This window comes from Ambystoma mexicanum, assembly GCF_040938575.1.
Source record: "Ambystoma mexicanum isolate Mex_15411 chromosome 12 unlocalized genomic scaffold, UKY_AmexF1_1 Mex_chr12_unloc.1, whole genome shotgun sequence".
NCBI lineage: Eukaryota > Metazoa > Chordata > Amphibia > Caudata > Ambystomatidae > Ambystoma > Ambystoma mexicanum.
In genome coordinates this window covers 15,346,701-15,366,319 of record NW_027182322.1, presented here as the reverse complement: position 1 = coordinate 15,366,319, position 19,619 = coordinate 15,346,701, and the positions used below count along the sequence as shown (strand labels likewise).

The 19,619-nt window shown below is 46.5% G+C and overlaps 8 non-coding genes across 8 annotated transcripts; all 8 read left to right on the top strand.

Annotated features, from left to right (window-relative positions):
- Positions 1–234: 234 nt before the first annotated feature.
- TRNAA-CGC (transfer RNA alanine (anticodon CGC)) lies at positions 235–306 on the top strand. Its single transcript has one exon. It is a non-coding gene; the product is annotated as a tRNA-Ala (tRNA).
- A 2,397-nt stretch (positions 307–2,703) lies between these two features.
- TRNAA-CGC (transfer RNA alanine (anticodon CGC)) lies at positions 2,704–2,775 on the top strand. Its single transcript has one exon. It is a non-coding gene; the product is annotated as a tRNA-Ala (tRNA).
- A 2,393-nt stretch (positions 2,776–5,168) lies between these two features.
- On the top strand, positions 5,169–5,240 carry TRNAA-CGC (transfer RNA alanine (anticodon CGC)). The gene has a single exon. It is a non-coding gene; the product is annotated as a tRNA-Ala (tRNA).
- A 2,393-nt stretch (positions 5,241–7,633) lies between these two features.
- Positions 7,634–7,705, top strand: TRNAA-CGC (transfer RNA alanine (anticodon CGC)). Its single transcript has one exon. It is a non-coding gene; the product is annotated as a tRNA-Ala (tRNA).
- A 2,397-nt stretch (positions 7,706–10,102) lies between these two features.
- TRNAA-CGC (transfer RNA alanine (anticodon CGC)) lies at positions 10,103–10,174 on the top strand. Its single transcript has one exon. It is a non-coding gene; the product is annotated as a tRNA-Ala (tRNA).
- Positions 10,175–12,567: 2,393 nt separating this feature from the next.
- On the top strand, positions 12,568–12,639 carry TRNAA-CGC (transfer RNA alanine (anticodon CGC)). Its single transcript has one exon. It is a non-coding gene; the product is annotated as a tRNA-Ala (tRNA).
- A 2,397-nt stretch (positions 12,640–15,036) lies between these two features.
- Positions 15,037–15,108, top strand: TRNAA-CGC (transfer RNA alanine (anticodon CGC)). Its single transcript has one exon. It is a non-coding gene; the product is annotated as a tRNA-Ala (tRNA).
- A 2,393-nt stretch (positions 15,109–17,501) lies between these two features.
- On the top strand, positions 17,502–17,573 carry TRNAA-CGC (transfer RNA alanine (anticodon CGC)). The gene has a single exon. It is a non-coding gene; the product is annotated as a tRNA-Ala (tRNA).
- Positions 17,574–19,619: the final 2,046 nt, after the last annotated feature.

Here is a 19,619-nt window from a genome sequence, read left to right as displayed (position 1 = left end):
GTCTCTGTCCACGAGATGGCTCTTTGAGCACGGTAATCCTCTGGTGGAATACTTCCCCTGGAAGTCATCTCTTATGGAGAAGCATAATGCACACTGCTTCAGCTGACCATGTGCTTTTCCAGTCTTGCTCCCGTTTTCCCTGGTCTTTTGCTAGTGCTTCAGTTGGCAGCATATTTTGACCGGAAGAATTCTCCCAGGAAAAGATGTCTGCAGGACAGGCCCACTGCACACCGAGGGGATGTAGCTCAGTGGTAGAGCGCATGCTTCGCATGTATGAGGTCCCGGGTTCAATCCCCGGCATCTCCATTTGCATAAACATCAGTGTGATTTTGTCCCGGTTATTTTGTATTTCACACTGCAACTCGGGCCATGATTATAGGATCATCGACATTCATATCTATTTGTCTGAGAAAACGCTGGTGCCCGTATGGCAAACCTGCCTATAATATATCACTGAGGTTTACGTCCCTGCCAGTGTCAACATCCTGTATGCCTTCACAATCACTACAAATAGAAATGCACAGAGAGAAACATCACACCACAGTTTTAACGGTGCAGAATCGTGAAAGTATTGGCATTGCCTTGCGTTTCTTTTCAGTCGATTGTTTTGGTTCCGAATGTATAGCTCCACCATTGTACCTTTGTAGCATATGATGCCTAGCTTTAAAAATAATTTGTTTTCACTGGATGTGGCCACAGATGTGCCTCTGTTGTCAACCTAAGTCGATCAGGTTCTGTAACTTGTTAGTTTTGAGCTGGAATATCCTACCAGCTCTGCTGCTGGGGCCTATCTCTGGCTTCTAAAAGCAAAAGTCTTGAACATATTGATATTTTTCAATAGTTGGTCAGGGGAATTGCATGGGGGGGCAGCCTTTCTGCATGTTTCTATGGACAACCAGACACAGGTGGCTCTAAAATGAAGTCTGCCATTTGGAAACTCCAATTCGACAGTTACCGTCAGTTCTGGGCGCTGTTAGTCCCAAGCAGCCAGCCAGCATCTGGTAGATTTCACAGTTCCTTGCTGGCAGTGGGCATGTAACTCAGTGGTAGAGCACATACTTGGGAAGTATGAGGCCACAGGTTCGATCCCAGGCATCTCCATGTGATATTTTTCCTCAATTGTGGGCTTTTTATCCTGTACATAGGAATTAGGATGATGTGTTCTTTTGCCATACTAAATCCTGTTCCTGAACGTCTTCTCTTTGGAGCCGATGATTGTGGACATGCACGGTGCACCATGCTTCAGTGTGATGTCTGCTTTTTTCATTGGAAGCCTGTTAGCCTGATCTCTTACCGGGATGACACAAGGCAGACTCGTTCAGACAGAGGGGCATTGGCTGAAAATAGTGTCTCCACCGGTCCCCCTGCTAGGCAGTGGTGTCATTCTGAGGTGCTGTGCACGCTCACCAACTATCACCCCCTCTGACCTTTCCCACCGCAGAACACCCTGAATGCATTCAGCGGGTTATGCTTCATTCTAGGGCTGCAATGGATCGCCTAGTGGCAAAACCAATGGAAGCACCATTGACCTTCCGCAGAATTCCACTGCTTGTCTGCCTAGAGAAGCGACATCTGCCGAGTGTGCTAGGGACACTCATGACGGAAGAGCTATAGAGTGGTGGGTCCACGTTGCTTTCCACTAGCCAGCAAATACAGAAGGACATCCGAAAGAGGTGTCAGTCTATCTAGCAACATATGTGGGCTTTCGGCTGGAGGAATTCCTGCGCGAAATGGTGCTATCTCATTTTTGGTGTTTGAAGACATACATATATATATATATATATATATATATATATTTATTTTTTCTCCATAACTACACTTCTCAAATCTGGGGCATCTATCCGAGATGGCTGTGTCACATTATGTGATGTCTCAGGCACCAACGTGATGAGATCGACCTGGCGCTTTAACTTTGTCATTGTAAGTAGTAAGATGTAATTTGGCAGTTGTCATGTTTTTTCATATGCACTACTGCAAACCCCTTTCCTTACTTAGCCCACTCCCTCCTGAAGCTTTTAGGTGTGATGAGGAAGCGTCCTCTCAGCGGGGATGTAGCTCAGTGGTAGAGCGCATGCTTTGCATGTATGAGGACCTGGGGCATTTCCACTTGTTTCTCTTTTTGACTGTCATATGATCTCTATCCACTAGATGGCCCTTTGAGCACAGTAATCCTCTGGTGGAAATCTTCCCCTGGAAGTCATCTCTTATGGAGAAGCAAAATGCACACTGCTTCAGTGTGACCATGAGGTTTTCCATTCTTGCTCCAGTTTTCCCTGCTCTTTTGCTAGTGCTTCACTCGGCAGAATGTTTTGACCAGAAGAGTTCTCCCTGAAAATTATGTCTGCGGGACAGACACACTGCATACCGAGGGGATGTAGCTCAGTGGTAGAGCACTTGCTTTGCATGGATGAGGCCCTGGGTCCAATCCCTGGCATCTCCAATTGTTTCCCTTTTTTTGACTGTCATATGGTCTCTGTCCACGAGATGGCTCTTTGAGCACGGTAATCCTCTGGTGGAATACTTCCCCTGGAAGTCATCTCTTATGGAGAAGCATAATGCACACTGCTTCAGCTGACCATGTGCTTTTCCAGTCTTGCTCCCGTTTTCCCTGGTCTTTTGCTAGTGCTTCAGTTGGCAGCATATTTTGACCGGAAGAATTCTCCCAGGAAAAGATGTCTGCAGGACAGGCCCACTGCACACCGAGGGGATGTAGCTCAGTGGTAGAGCGCATGCTTCGCATGTATGAGGTCCCGGGTTCAATCCCCGGCATCTCCATTTGCATAAACATCAGTGTGATTTTGTCCCGGTTATTTTGTATTTCACACTGCAACTCGGGCCATGATTATAGGATCATCGACATTCATATCTATTTGTCTGAGAAAACGCTGGTGCCCGTATGGCAAACCTGCCTATAATATATCACTGAGGTTTACGTCCCTGCCAGTGTCAACATCCTGTATGCCTTCACAATCACTACAAATAGAAATGCACAGAGAGAAACATCACACCACAGTTTTAACGGTGCAGAATCGTGAAAGTATTGGCATTGCCTTGCGTTTCTTTTCAGTCGATTGTTTTGGTTCCGAATGTATAGCTCCACCATTGCACCTTTGTAGCATATGATGCCTAGCTTTAAAAATAATTTGTTTTCACTGGATGTGGCCACAGATGTGCCTCTGTTGTCAACCTAAGTCGATCAGGTTCTGTAACTTGTTAGTTTTGAGCTGGAATATCCTACCAGCTCTGCTGCTGGGGCCTATCTCTGGCTTCTAAAAGCAAAAGTCTTGAACATATTGATATTTTTCATTAGTTGGTCAGGGGAATTGCATGGGGGGGCAGCCTTTCTGCATGTTTCTATGGACAACCAGACACAGGTGGCTCTAAAATGAAGTCTGCCATTTGGAAACTCCAATTCGACAGTTACCGTCAGTTCTGGGCGCTGTTAGTCCCAAGCAGCCAGCCAGCATCTGGTAGATTTCACAGTTCCTTGCTGGCAGTGGGCATGTAACTCAGTGGTAGAGCACATACTTGGGAAGTATGAGGCCACAGGTTCGATCCCAGGCATCTCCATGTGATATTTTTCCTCAATTGTGGGCTTTTTATCCTGTACATAGGAATTAGGATGATGTGTTCTTTTGCCATACTAAATCCTGTTCCTGAACGTCTTCTCTTTGGAGCCGATGATTGTGGACATGCACGGTGCACCATGCTTCAGTGTGATGTCTGCTTTTTTCATTGGAAGCCTGTTAGCCTGATCTCTTACCGGGATGACACAAGGCAGACTCGTTCAGACAGAGGGGCATTGGCTGAAAATAGTGTCTCCACCGGTCCCCCTGCTAGGCAGTGGTGTCATTCTGAGGTGCTGTGCACGCTCACCAACTATCACCCCCTCTGACCTTTCCCACCGCAGAACACCCTGAATGCATTCAGCGGGTTATGCTTCATTCTAGGGCTGCAATGGATCGCCTAGTGGCAAAACCAATGGAAGCACCATTGACCTTCCGCAGAATTCCACTGCTTGTCTGCCTAGAGAAGCGACATCTGCCGAGTGTGCTAGGGACACTCATGACGGCAGAGCTATAGAGTGGTGGGTCCACGTTGCTTTCCACTAGCCAGCAAATACAGAAGGACATCCGAAAGAGGTGTCAGTCTATCTAGCAACATATGTGGGCTTTCGGCTGGAGGAATTCCTGCGCGAAATGGTGCTATCTCATTTTTGGTGTTTGAAGACATACATATATATATATATATATATATATATTTATTTTTTCTCCATAACTACACTTCTCAAATCTGGGGCATCTATCCGAGATGGCTGTGTCACATTATGTGATGTCTCAGGCACCAACGTGATGAGATCGACCTGGCGCTTTAACTTTGTCATTGTAAGTAGTAAGATGTAATTTGGCAGTTGTCATGTTTTTTCATATGCACTACTGCAAACCCCTTTCCTTACTTAGCCCACTCCCTCCTGAAGCTTTTAGGTGTGATGAGGAAGCGTCCTCTCAGCGGGGATGTAGCTCAGTGGTAGAGCGCATGCTTTGCATGTATGAGGACCTGGGGCATTTCCACTTGTTTCTCTTTTTGACTGTCATATGATCTCTATCCACTAGATGGCCCTTTGAGCACAGTAATCCTCTGGTGGAAATCTTCCCCTGGAAGTCATCTCTTATGGAGAAGCAAAATGCACACTGCTTCAGTGTGACCATGAGGTTTTCCATTCTTGCTCCAGTTTTCCCTGCTCTTTTGCTAGTGCTTCACTCGGCAGAATGTTTTGACCAGAAGAGTTCTCCCTGAAAATTATGTCTGCGGGACAGACACACTGCATACCGAGGGGATGTAGCTCAGTGGTAGAGCACTTGCTTTGCATGGATGAGGCCCTGGGTCCAATCCCTGGCATCTCCAATTGTTTCCCTTTTTTTGACTGTCATATGGTCTCTGTCCACGAGATGGCTCTTTGAGCACGGTAATCCTCTGGTGGAATACTTCCCCTGGAAGTCATCTCTTATGGAGAAGCATAATGCACACTGCTTCAGCTGACCATGTGCTTTTCCAGTCTTGCTCCCGTTTTCCCTGGTCTTTTGCTAGTGCTTCAGTTGGCAGCATATTTTGACCGGAAGAATTCTCCCAGGAAAAGATGTCTGCAGGACAGGCCCACTGCACACCGAGGGGATGTAGCTCAGTGGTAGAGCGCATGCTTCGCATGTATGAGGTCCCGGGTTCAATCCCCGGCATCTCCATTTGCATAAACATCAGTGTGATTTTGTCCCGGTTATTTTGTATTTCACACTGCAACTCGGGCCATGATTATAGGATCATCGACATTCATATCTATTTGTCTGAGAAAACGCTGGTGCCCGTATGGCAAACCTGCCTATAATATATCACTGAGGTTTACGTCCCTGCCAGTGTCAACATCCTGTATGCCTTCACAATCACTACAAATAGAAATGCACAGAGAGAAACATCACACCACAGTTTTAACGGTGCAGAATCGTGAAAGTATTGGCATTGCCTTGCGTTTCTTTTCAGTCGATTGTTTTGGTTCCGAATGTATAGCTCCACCATTGTACCTTTGTAGCATATGATGCCTAGCTTTAAAAATAATTTGTTTTCACTGGATGTGGCCACAGATGTGCCTCTGTTGTCAACCTAAGTCGATCAGGTTCTGTAACTTGTTAGTTTTGAGCTGGAATATCCTACCAGCTCTGCTGCTGGGGCCTATCTCTGGCTTCTAAAAGCAAAAGTCTTGAACATATTGATATTTTTCATTAGTTGGTCAGGGGAATTGCATGGGGGGGCAGCCTTTCTGCATGTTTCTATGGACAACCAGACACAGGTGGCTCTAAAATGAAGTCTGCCATTTGGAAACTCCAATTCGACAGTTACCGTCAGTTCTGGGCGCTGTTAGTCCCAAGCAGCCAGCCAGCATCTGGTAGATTTCACAGTTCCTTGCTGGCAGTGGGCATGTAACTCAGTGGTAGAGCACATACTTGGGAAGTATGAGGCCACAGGTTCGATCCCAGGCATCTCCATGTGATATTTTTCCTCAATTGTGGGCTTTTTATCCTGTACATAGGAATTAGGATGATGTGTTCTTTTGCCATACTAAATCCTGTTCCTGAACGTCTTCTCTTTGGAGCCGATGATTGTGGACATGCACGGTGCACCATGCTTCAGTGTGATGTCTGCTTTTTTCATTGGAAGCCTGTTAGCCTGATCTCTTACCGGGATGACACAAGGCAGACTCGTTCAGACAGAGGGGCATTGGCTGAAAATAGTGTCTCCACCGGTCCCCCTGCTAGGCAGTGGTGTCATTCTGAGGTGCTGTGCACGCTCACCAACTATCACCCCCTCTGACCTTTCCCACCGCAGAACACCCTGAATGCATTCAGCGGGTTATGCTTCATTCTAGGGCTGCAATGGATCGCCTAGTGGCAAAACCAATGGAAGCACCATTGACCTTCCGCAGAATTCCACTGCTTGTCTGCCTAGAGAAGCGACATCTGCCGAGTGTGCTAGGGACACTCATGACGGCAGAGCTATAGAGTGGTGGGTCCACGTTGCTTTCCACTAGCCAGCAAATACAGAAGGACATCCGAAAGAGGTGTCAGTCTATCTAGCAACATATGTGGGCTTTCGGCTGGAGGAATTCCTGCGCGAAATGGTGCTATCTCATTTTTGGTGTTTGAAGACATACATATATATATATATATATATATATATTTATTTTTTCTCCATAACTACACTTCTCAAATCTGGGGCATCTATCCGAGATGGCTGTGTCACATTATGTGATGTCTCAGGCACCAACGTGATGAGATCGACCTGGCGCTTTAACTTTGTCATTGTAAGTAGTAAGATGTAATTTGGCAGTTGTCATGTTTTTTCATATGCACTACTGCAAACCCCTTTCCTTACTTAGCCCACTCCCTCCTGAAGCTTTTAGGTGTGATGAGGAAGCGTCCTCTCAGCGGGGATGTAGCTCAGTGGTAGAGCGCATGCTTTGCATGTATGAGGACCTGGGGCATTTCCACTTGTTTCTCTTTTTGACTGTCATATGATCTCTATCCACTAGATGGCCCTTTGAGCACAGTAATCCTCTGGTGGAAATCTTCCCCTGGAAGTCATCTCTTATGGAGAAGCAAAATGCACACTGCTTCAGTGTGACCATGAGGTTTTCCATTCTTGCTCCAGTTTTCCCTGCTCTTTTGCTAGTGCTTCACTCGGCAGAATGTTTTGACCAGAAGAGTTCTCCCTGAAAATTATGTCTGCGGGACAGACACACTGCATACCGAGGGGATGTAGCTCAGTGGTAGAGCACTTGCTTTGCATGGATGAGGCCCTGGGTCCAATCCCTGGCATCTCCAATTGTTTCCCTTTTTTTGACTGTCATATGGTCTCTGTCCACGAGATGGCTCTTTGAGCACGGTAATCCTCTGGTGGAATACTTCCCCTGGAAGTCATCTCTTATGGAGAAGCATAATGCACACTGCTTCAGCTGACCATGTGCTTTTCCAGTCTTGCTCCCGTTTTCCCTGGTCTTTTGCTAGTGCTTCAGTTGGCAGCATATTTTGACCGGAAGAATTCTCCCAGGAAAAGATGTCTGCAGGACAGGCCCACTGCACACCGAGGGGATGTAGCTCAGTGGTAGAGCGCATGCTTCGCATGTATGAGGTCCCGGGTTCAATCCCCGGCATCTCCATTTGCATAAACATCAGTGTGATTTTGTCCCGGTTATTTTGTATTTCACACTGCAACTCGGGCCATGATTATAGGATCATCGACATTCATATCTATTTGTCTGAGAAAACGCTGGTGCCCGTATGGCAAACCTGCCTATAATATATCACTGAGGTTTACGTCCCTGCCAGTGTCAACATCCTGTATGCCTTCACAATCACTACAAATAGAAATGCACAGAGAGAAACATCACACCACAGTTTTAACGGTGCAGAATCGTGAAAGTATTGGCATTGCCTTGCGTTTCTTTTCAGTCGATTGTTTTGGTTCCGAATGTATAGCTCCACCATTGTACCTTTGTAGCATATGATGCCTAGCTTTAAAAATAATTTGTTTTCACTGGATGTGGCCACAGATGTGCCTCTGTTGTCAACCTAAGTCGATCAGGTTCTGTAACTTGTTAGTTTTGAGCTGGAATATCCTACCAGCTCTGCTGCTGGGGCCTATCTCTGGCTTCTAAAAGCAAAAGTCTTGAACATATTGATATTTTTCAATAGTTGGTCAGGGGAATTGCATGGGGGGGCAGCCTTTCTGCATGTTTCTATGGACAACCAGACACAGGTGGCTCTAAAATGAAGTCTGCCATTTGGAAACTCCAATTCGACAGTTACCGTCAGTTCTGGGCGCTGTTAGTCCCAAGCAGCCAGCCAGCATCTGGTAGATTTCACAGTTCCTTGCTGGCAGTGGGCATGTAACTCAGTGGTAGAGCACATACTTGGGAAGTATGAGGCCACAGGTTCGATCCCAGGCATCTCCATGTGATATTTTTCCTCAATTGTGGGCTTTTTATCCTGTACATAGGAATTAGGATGATGTGTTCTTTTGCCATACTAAATCCTGTTCCTGAACGTCTTCTCTTTGGAGCCGATGATTGTGGACATGCACGGTGCACCATGCTTCAGTGTGATGTCTGCTTTTTTCATTGGAAGCCTGTTAGCCTGATCTCTTACCGGGATGACACAAGGCAGACTCGTTCAGACAGAGGGGCATTGGCTGAAAATAGTGTCTCCACCGGTCCCCCTGCTAGGCAGTGGTGTCATTCTGAGGTGCTGTGCACGCTCACCAACTATCACCCCCTCTGACCTTTCCCACCGCAGAACACCCTGAATGCATTCAGCGGGTTATGCTTCATTCTAGGGCTGCAATGGATCGCCTAGTGGCAAAACCAATGGAAGCACCATTGACCTTCCGCAGAATTCCACTGCTTGTCTGCCTAGAGAAGCGACATCTGCCGAGTGTGCTAGGGACACTCATGACGGAAGAGCTATAGAGTGGTGGGTCCACGTTGCTTTCCACTAGCCAGCAAATACAGAAGGACATCCGAAAGAGGTGTCAGTCTATCTAGCAACATATGTGGGCTTTCGGCTGGAGGAATTCCTGCGCGAAATGGTGCTATCTCATTTTTGGTGTTTGAAGACATACATATATATATATATATATATATATATATATTTATTTTTTCTCCATAACTACACTTCTCAAATCTGGGGCATCTATCCGAGATGGCTGTGTCACATTATGTGATGTCTCAGGCACCAACGTGATGAGATCGACCTGGCGCTTTAACTTTGTCATTGTAAGTAGTAAGATGTAATTTGGCAGTTGTCATGTTTTTTCATATGCACTACTGCAAACCCCTTTCCTTACTTAGCCCACTCCCTCCTGAAGCTTTTAGGTGTGATGAGGAAGCGTCCTCTCAGCGGGGATGTAGCTCAGTGGTAGAGCGCATGCTTTGCATGTATGAGGACCTGGGGCATTTCCACTTGTTTCTCTTTTTGACTGTCATATGATCTCTATCCACTAGATGGCCCTTTGAGCACAGTAATCCTCTGGTGGAAATCTTCCCCTGGAAGTCATCTCTTATGGAGAAGCAAAATGCACACTGCTTCAGTGTGACCATGAGGTTTTCCATTCTTGCTCCAGTTTTCCCTGCTCTTTTGCTAGTGCTTCACTCGGCAGAATGTTTTGACCAGAAGAGTTCTCCCTGAAAATTATGTCTGCGGGACAGACACACTGCATACCGAGGGGATGTAGCTCAGTGGTAGAGCACTTGCTTTGCATGGATGAGGCCCTGGGTCCAATCCCTGGCATCTCCAATTGTTTCCCTTTTTTTGACTGTCATATGGTCTCTGTCCACGAGATGGCTCTTTGAGCACGGTAATCCTCTGGTGGAATACTTCCCCTGGAAGTCATCTCTTATGGAGAAGCATAATGCACACTGCTTCAGCTGACCATGTGCTTTTCCAGTCTTGCTCCCGTTTTCCCTGGTCTTTTGCTAGTGCTTCAGTTGGCAGCATATTTTGACCGGAAGAATTCTCCCAGGAAAAGATGTCTGCAGGACAGGCCCACTGCACACCGAGGGGATGTAGCTCAGTGGTAGAGCGCATGCTTCGCATGTATGAGGTCCCGGGTTCAATCCCCGGCATCTCCATTTGCATAAACATCAGTGTGATTTTGTCCCGGTTATTTTGTATTTCACACTGCAACTCGGGCCATGATTATAGGATCATCGACATTCATATCTATTTGTCTGAGAAAACGCTGGTGCCCGTATGGCAAACCTGCCTATAATATATCACTGAGGTTTACGTCCCTGCCAGTGTCAACATCCTGTATGCCTTCACAATCACTACAAATAGAAATGCACAGAGAGAAACATCACACCACAGTTTTAACGGTGCAGAATCGTGAAAGTATTGGCATTGCCTTGCGTTTCTTTTCAGTCGATTGTTTTGGTTCCGAATGTATAGCTCCACCATTGCACCTTTGTAGCATATGATGCCTAGCTTTAAAAATAATTTGTTTTCACTGGATGTGGCCACAGATGTGCCTCTGTTGTCAACCTAAGTCGATCAGGTTCTGTAACTTGTTAGTTTTGAGCTGGAATATCCTACCAGCTCTGCTGCTGGGGCCTATCTCTGGCTTCTAAAAGCAAAAGTCTTGAACATATTGATATTTTTCATTAGTTGGTCAGGGGAATTGCATGGGGGGGCAGCCTTTCTGCATGTTTCTATGGACAACCAGACACAGGTGGCTCTAAAATGAAGTCTGCCATTTGGAAACTCCAATTCGACAGTTACCGTCAGTTCTGGGCGCTGTTAGTCCCAAGCAGCCAGCCAGCATCTGGTAGATTTCACAGTTCCTTGCTGGCAGTGGGCATGTAACTCAGTGGTAGAGCACATACTTGGGAAGTATGAGGCCACAGGTTCGATCCCAGGCATCTCCATGTGATATTTTTCCTCAATTGTGGGCTTTTTATCCTGTACATAGGAATTAGGATGATGTGTTCTTTTGCCATACTAAATCCTGTTCCTGAACGTCTTCTCTTTGGAGCCGATGATTGTGGACATGCACGGTGCACCATGCTTCAGTGTGATGTCTGCTTTTTTCATTGGAAGCCTGTTAGCCTGATCTCTTACCGGGATGACACAAGGCAGACTCGTTCAGACAGAGGGGCATTGGCTGAAAATAGTGTCTCCACCGGTCCCCCTGCTAGGCAGTGGTGTCATTCTGAGGTGCTGTGCACGCTCACCAACTATCACCCCCTCTGACCTTTCCCACCGCAGAACACCCTGAATGCATTCAGCGGGTTATGCTTCATTCTAGGGCTGCAATGGATCGCCTAGTGGCAAAACCAATGGAAGCACCATTGACCTTCCGCAGAATTCCACTGCTTGTCTGCCTAGAGAAGCGACATCTGCCGAGTGTGCTAGGGACACTCATGACGGCAGAGCTATAGAGTGGTGGGTCCACGTTGCTTTCCACTAGCCAGCAAATACAGAAGGACATCCGAAAGAGGTGTCAGTCTATCTAGCAACATATGTGGGCTTTCGGCTGGAGGAATTCCTGCGCGAAATGGTGCTATCTCATTTTTGGTGTTTGAAGACATACATATATATATATATATATATATATATTTATTTTTTCTCCATAACTACACTTCTCAAATCTGGGGCATCTATCCGAGATGGCTGTGTCACATTATGTGATGTCTCAGGCACCAACGTGATGAGATCGACCTGGCGCTTTAACTTTGTCATTGTAAGTAGTAAGATGTAATTTGGCAGTTGTCATGTTTTTTCATATGCACTACTGCAAACCCCTTTCCTTACTTAGCCCACTCCCTCCTGAAGCTTTTAGGTGTGATGAGGAAGCGTCCTCTCAGCGGGGATGTAGCTCAGTGGTAGAGCGCATGCTTTGCATGTATGAGGACCTGGGGCATTTCCACTTGTTTCTCTTTTTGACTGTCATATGATCTCTATCCACTAGATGGCCCTTTGAGCACAGTAATCCTCTGGTGGAAATCTTCCCCTGGAAGTCATCTCTTATGGAGAAGCAAAATGCACACTGCTTCAGTGTGACCATGAGGTTTTCCATTCTTGCTCCAGTTTTCCCTGCTCTTTTGCTAGTGCTTCACTCGGCAGAATGTTTTGACCAGAAGAGTTCTCCCTGAAAATTATGTCTGCGGGACAGACACACTGCATACCGAGGGGATGTAGCTCAGTGGTAGAGCACTTGCTTTGCATGGATGAGGCCCTGGGTCCAATCCCTGGCATCTCCAATTGTTTCCCTTTTTTTGACTGTCATATGGTCTCTGTCCACGAGATGGCTCTTTGAGCACGGTAATCCTCTGGTGGAATACTTCCCCTGGAAGTCATCTCTTATGGAGAAGCATAATGCACACTGCTTCAGCTGACCATGTGCTTTTCCAGTCTTGCTCCCGTTTTCCCTGGTCTTTTGCTAGTGCTTCAGTTGGCAGCATATTTTGACCGGAAGAATTCTCCCAGGAAAAGATGTCTGCAGGACAGGCCCACTGCACACCGAGGGGATGTAGCTCAGTGGTAGAGCGCATGCTTCGCATGTATGAGGTCCCGGGTTCAATCCCCGGCATCTCCATTTGCATAAACATCAGTGTGATTTTGTCCCGGTTATTTTGTATTTCACACTGCAACTCGGGCCATGATTATAGGATCATCGACATTCATATCTATTTGTCTGAGAAAACGCTGGTGCCCGTATGGCAAACCTGCCTATAATATATCACTGAGGTTTACGTCCCTGCCAGTGTCAACATCCTGTATGCCTTCACAATCACTACAAATAGAAATGCACAGAGAGAAACATCACACCACAGTTTTAACGGTGCAGAATCGTGAAAGTATTGGCATTGCCTTGCGTTTCTTTTCAGTCGATTGTTTTGGTTCCGAATGTATAGCTCCACCATTGTACCTTTGTAGCATATGATGCCTAGCTTTAAAAATAATTTGTTTTCACTGGATGTGGCCACAGATGTGCCTCTGTTGTCAACCTAAGTCGATCAGGTTCTGTAACTTGTTAGTTTTGAGCTGGAATATCCTACCAGCTCTGCTGCTGGGGCCTATCTCTGGCTTCTAAAAGCAAAAGTCTTGAACATATTGATATTTTTCATTAGTTGGTCAGGGGAATTGCATGGGGGGGCAGCCTTTCTGCATGTTTCTATGGACAACCAGACACAGGTGGCTCTAAAATGAAGTCTGCCATTTGGAAACTCCAATTCGACAGTTACCGTCAGTTCTGGGCGCTGTTAGTCCCAAGCAGCCAGCCAGCATCTGGTAGATTTCACAGTTCCTTGCTGGCAGTGGGCATGTAACTCAGTGGTAGAGCACATACTTGGGAAGTATGAGGCCACAGGTTCGATCCCAGGCATCTCCATGTGATATTTTTCCTCAATTGTGGGCTTTTTATCCTGTACATAGGAATTAGGATGATGTGTTCTTTTGCCATACTAAATCCTGTTCCTGAACGTCTTCTCTTTGGAGCCGATGATTGTGGACATGCACGGTGCACCATGCTTCAGTGTGATGTCTGCTTTTTTCATTGGAAGCCTGTTAGCCTGATCTCTTACCGGGATGACACAAGGCAGACTCGTTCAGACAGAGGGGCATTGGCTGAAAATAGTGTCTCCACCGGTCCCCCTGCTAGGCAGTGGTGTCATTCTGAGGTGCTGTGCACGCTCACCAACTATCACCCCCTCTGACCTTTCCCACCGCAGAACACCCTGAATGCATTCAGCGGGTTATGCTTCATTCTAGGGCTGCAATGGATCGCCTAGTGGCAAAACCAATGGAAGCACCATTGACCTTCCGCAGAATTCCACTGCTTGTCTGCCTAGAGAAGCGACATCTGCCGAGTGTGCTAGGGACACTCATGACGGCAGAGCTATAGAGTGGTGGGTCCACGTTGCTTTCCACTAGCCAGCAAATACAGAAGGACATCCGAAAGAGGTGTCAGTCTATCTAGCAACATATGTGGGCTTTCGGCTGGAGGAATTCCTGCGCGAAATGGTGCTATCTCATTTTTGGTGTTTGAAGACATACATATATATATATATATATATATATATATATTTATTTTTTCTCCATAACTACACTTCTCAAATCTGGGGCATCTATCCGAGATGGCTGTGTCACATTATGTGATGTCTCAGGCACCAACGTGATGAGATCGACCTGGCGCTTTAACTTTGTCATTGTAAGTAGTAAGATGTAATTTGGCAGTTGTCATGTTTTTTCATATGCACTACTGCAAACCCCTTTCCTTACTTAGCCCACTCCCTCCTGAAGCTTTTAGGTGTGATGAGGAAGCGTCCTCTCAGCGGGGATGTAGCTCAGTGGTAGAGCGCATGCTTTGCATGTATGAGGACCTGGGGCATTTCCACTTGTTTCTCTTTTTGACTGTCATATGATCTCTATCCACTAGATGGCCCTTTGAGCACAGTAATCCTCTGGTGGAAATCTTCCCCTGGAAGTCATCTCTTATGGAGAAGCAAAATGCACACTGCTTCAGTGTGACCATGAGGTTTTCCATTCTTGCTCCAGTTTTCCCTGCTCTTTTGCTAGTGCTTCACTCGGCAGAATGTTTTGACCAGAAGAGTTCTCCCTGAAAATTATGTCTGCGGGACAGACACACTGCATACCGAGGGGATGTAGCTCAGTGGTAGAGCACTTGCTTTGCATGGATGAGGCCCTGGGTCCAATCCCTGGCATCTCCAATTGTTTCCCTTTTTTTGACTGTCATATGGTCTCTGTCCACGAGATGGCTCTTTGAGCACGGTAATCCTCTGGTGGAATACTTCCCCTGGAAGTCATCTCTTATGGAGAAGCATAATGCACACTGCTTCAGCTGACCATGTGCTTTTCCAGTCTTGCTCCCGTTTTCCCTGGTCTTTTGCTAGTGCTTCAGTTGGCAGCATATTTTGACCGGAAGAATTCTCCCAGGAAAAGATGTCTGCAGGACAGGCCCACTGCACACCGAGGGGATGTAGCTCAGTGGTAGAGCGCATGCTTCGCATGTATGAGGTCCCGGGTTCAATCCCCGGCATCTCCATTTGCATAAACATCAGTGTGATTTTGTCCCGGTTATTTTGTATTTCACACTGCAACTCGGGCCATGATTATAGGATCATCGACATTCATATCTATTTGTCTGAGAAAACGCTGGTGCCCGTATGGCAAACCTGCCTATAATATATCACTGAGGTTTACGTCCCTGCCAGTGTCAACATCCTGTATGCCTTCACAATCACTACAAATAGAAATGCACAGAGAGAAACATCACACCACAGTTTTAACGGTGCAGAATCGTGAAAGTATTGGCATTGCCTTGCGTTTCTTTTCAGTCGATTGTTTTGGTTCCGAATGTATAGCTCCACCATTGTACCTTTGTAGCATATGATGCCTAGCTTTAAAAATAATTTGTTTTCACTGGATGTGGCCACAGATGTGCCTCTGTTGTCAACCTAAGTCGATCAGGTTCTGTAACTTGTTAGTTTTGAGCTGGAATATCCTACCAGCTCTGCTGCTGGGGCCTATCTCTGGCTTCTAAAAGCAAAAGTCTTGAACATATTGATATTTTTCATTAGTTGGTCAGGGGAATTGCATGGGGGGGCAGCCTTTCTGCATGTTTCTATGGACAACCAGACACAGGTGGCTCTAAAATGAAGTCTGCCATTTGGAAACTCCAATTCGACAGTTACCGTCAGTTCTGGGCGCTGTTAGTCCCAAGCAGCCAGCCAGCATCTGGTAGATTTCACAGTTCCTTGCTGGCAGTGGGCATGTAACTCAGTGGTAGAGCACATACTTGGGAAGTATGAGGCCACAGGTTCGATCCCAGGCATCTCCATGTGATATTTTTCCTCAATTGTGGGCTTTTTATCCTGTACATAGGAATTAGGATGATGTGTTCTTTTGCCATACTAAATCCTGTTCCTGAACGTCTTCTCTTTGGAGCCGATGATTGTGGACATGCACGGTGCACCATGCTTCAGTGTGATGTCTGCTTTTTTCATTGGAAGCCTGTTAGCCTGATCTCTTACCGGGATGACACAAGGCAGACTCGTTCAGACAGAGGGGCATTGGCTGAAAATAGTGTCTCCACCGGTCCCCCTGCTAGGCAGTGGTGTCATTCTGAGGTGCTGTGCACGCTCACCAACTATCACCCCCTCTGACCTTTCCCACCGCAGAACACCCTGAATGCATTCAGCGGGTTATGCTTCATTCTAGGGCTGCAATGGATCGCCTAGTGGCAAAACCAATGGAAGCACCATTGACCTTCCGCAGAATTCCACTGCTTGTCTGCCTAGAGAAGCGACATCTGCCGAGTGTGCTAGGGACACTCATGACGGCAGAGCTATAGAGTGGTGGGTCCACGTTGCTTTCCACTAGCCAGCAAATACAGAAGGACATCCGAAAGAGGTGTCAGTCTATCTAGCAACATATGTGGGCTTTCGGCTGGAGGAATTCCTGCGCGAAATGGTGCTATCTCATTTTTGGTGTTTGAAGACATACATATATATATATATATATATATATATTTATTTTTTCTCCATAACTACACTTCTCAAATCTGGGGCATCTATCCGAGATGGCTGTGTCACATTATGTGATGTCTCAGGCACCAACGTGATGAGATCGACCTGGCGCTTTAACTTTGTCATTGTAAGTAGTAAGATGTAATTTGGCAGTTGTCATGTTTTTTCATATGCACTACTGCAAACCCCTTTCCTTACTTAGCCCACTCCCTCCTGAAGCTTTTAGGTGTGATGAGGAAGCGTCCTCTCAGCGGGGATGTAGCTCAGTGGTAGAGCGCATGCTTTGCATGTATGAGGACCTGGGGCATTTCCACTTGTTTCTCTTTTTGACTGTCATATGATCTCTATCCACTAGATGGCCCTTTGAGCACAGTAATCCTCTGGTGGAAATCTTCCCCTGGAAGTCATCTCTTATGGAGAAGCAAAATGCACACTGCTTCAGTGTGACCATGAGGTTTTCCATTCTTGCTCCAGTTTTCCCTGCTCTTTTGCTAGTGCTTCACTCGGCAGAATGTTTTGACCAGAAGAGTTCTCCCTGAAAATTATGTCTGCGGGACAGACACACTGCATACCGAGGGGATGTAGCTCAGTGGTAGAGCACTTGCTTTGCATGGATGAGGCCCTGGGTCCAATCCCTGGCATCTCCAATTGTTTCCCTTTTTTTGACTGTCATATGGTCTCTGTCCACGAGATGGCTCTTTGAGCACGGTAATCCTCTGGTGGAATACTTCCCCTGGAAGTCATCTCTTATGGAGAAGCATAATGCACACTGCTTCAGCTGACCATGTGCTTTTCCAGTCTTGCTCCCGTTTTCCCTGGTCTTTTGCTAGTGCTTCAGTTGGCAGCATATTTTGACCGGAAGAATTCTCCCAGGAAAAGATGTCTGCAGGACAGGCCCACTGCACACCGAGGGGATGTAGCTCAGTGGTAGAGCGCATGCTTCGCATGTATGAGGTCCCGGGTTCAATCCCCGGCATCTCCATTTGCATAAACATCAGTGTGATTTTGTCCCGGTTATTTTGTATTTCACACTGCAACTCGGGCCATGATTATAGGATCATCGACATTCATATCTATTTGTCTGAGAAAACGCTGGTGCCCGTATGGCAAACCTGCCTATAATATATCACTGAGGTTTACGTCCCTGCCAGTGTCAACATCCTGTATGCCTTCACAATCACTACAAATAGAAATGCACAGAGAGAAACATCACACCACAGTTTTAACGGTGCAGAATCGTGAAAGTATTGGCATTGCCTTGCGTTTCTTTTCAGTCGATTGTTTTGGTTCCGAATGTATAGCTCCACCATTGTACCTTTGTAGCATATGATGCCTAGCTTTAAAAATAATTTGTTTTCACTGGATGTGGCCACAGATGTGCCTCTGTTGTCAACCTAAGTCGATCAGGTTCTGTAACTTGTTAGTTTTGAGCTGGAATATCCTACCAGCTCTGCTGCTGGGGCCTATCTCTGGCTTCTAAAAGCAAAAGTCTTGAACATATTGATATTTTTCATTAGTTGGTCAGGGGAATTGCATGGGGGGGCAGCCTTTCTGCATGTTTCTATGGACAACCAGACACAGGTGGCTCTAAAATGAAGTCTGCCATTTGGAAACTCCAATTCGACAGTTACCGTCAGTTCTGGGCGCTGTTAGTCCCAAGCAGCCAGCCAGCATCTGGTAGATTTCACAGTTCCTTGCTGGCAGTGGGCATGTAACTCAGTGGTAGAGCACATACTTGGGAAGTATGAGGCCACAGGTTCGATCCCAGGCATCTCCATGTGATATTTTTCCTCAATTGTGGGCTTTTTATCCTGTACATAGGAATTAGGATGATGTGTTCTTTTGCCATACTAAATCCTGTTCCTGAACGTCTTCTCTTTGGAGCCGATGATTGTGGACATGCACGGTGCACCATGCTTCAGTGTGATGTCTGCTTTTTTCATTGGAAGCCTGTTAGCCTGATCTCTTACCGGGATGACACAAGGCAGACTCGTTCAGACAGAGGGGCATTGGCTGAAAATAGTGTCTCCACCGGTCCCCCTGCTAGGCAGTGGTGTCATTCTGAGGTGCTGTGCACGCTCACCAACTATCACCCCCTCTGACCTTTCCCACCGCAGAACACCCTGAATGCATTCAGCGGGTTATGCTTCATTCTAGGGCTGCAATGGATCGCCTAGTGGCAAAACCAATGGAAGCACCATTGACCTTCCGCAGAATTCCACTGCTTGTCTGCCTAGAGAAGCGACATCTGCCGAGTGTGCTAGGGACACTCATGACGGAAGAGCTATAGAGTGGTGGGTCCACGTTGCTTTCCACTAGCCAGCAAATACAGAAGGACATCCGAAAGAGGTGTCAGTCTATCTAGCAACATATGTGGGCTTTCGGCTGGAGGAATTCCTGCGCGAAATGGTGCTATCTCATTTTTGGTGTTTGAAGACATACATATATATATATATATATATATATATATATTTATTTTTTCTCCATAACTACACTTCTCAAATCTGGGGCATCTATCCGAGATGGCTGTGTCACATTATGTGATGTCTCAGGCACCAACGTGATGAGATCGACCTGGCGCTTTAACTTTGTCATTGTAAGTAGTAAGATGTAATTTGGCAGTTGTCATGTTTTTTCATATGCACTACTGCAAACCCCTTTCCTTACTTAGCCCACTCCCTCCTGAAGCTTTTAGGTGTGATGAGGAAGCGTCCTCTCAGCGGGGATGTAGCTCAGTGGTAGAGCGCATGCTTTGCATGTATGAGGACCTGGGGCATTTCCACTTGTTTCTCTTTTTGACTGTCATATGATCTCTATCCACTAGATGGCCCTTTGAGCACAGTAATCCTCTGGTGGAAATCTTCCCCTGGAAGTCATCTCTTATGGAGAAGCAAAATGCACACTGCTTCAGTGTGACCATGAGGTTTTCCATTCTTGCTCCAGTTTTCCCTGCTCTTTTGCTAGTGCTTCACTCGGCAGAATGTTTTGACCAGAAGAGTTCTCCCTGAAAATTATGTCTGCGGGACAG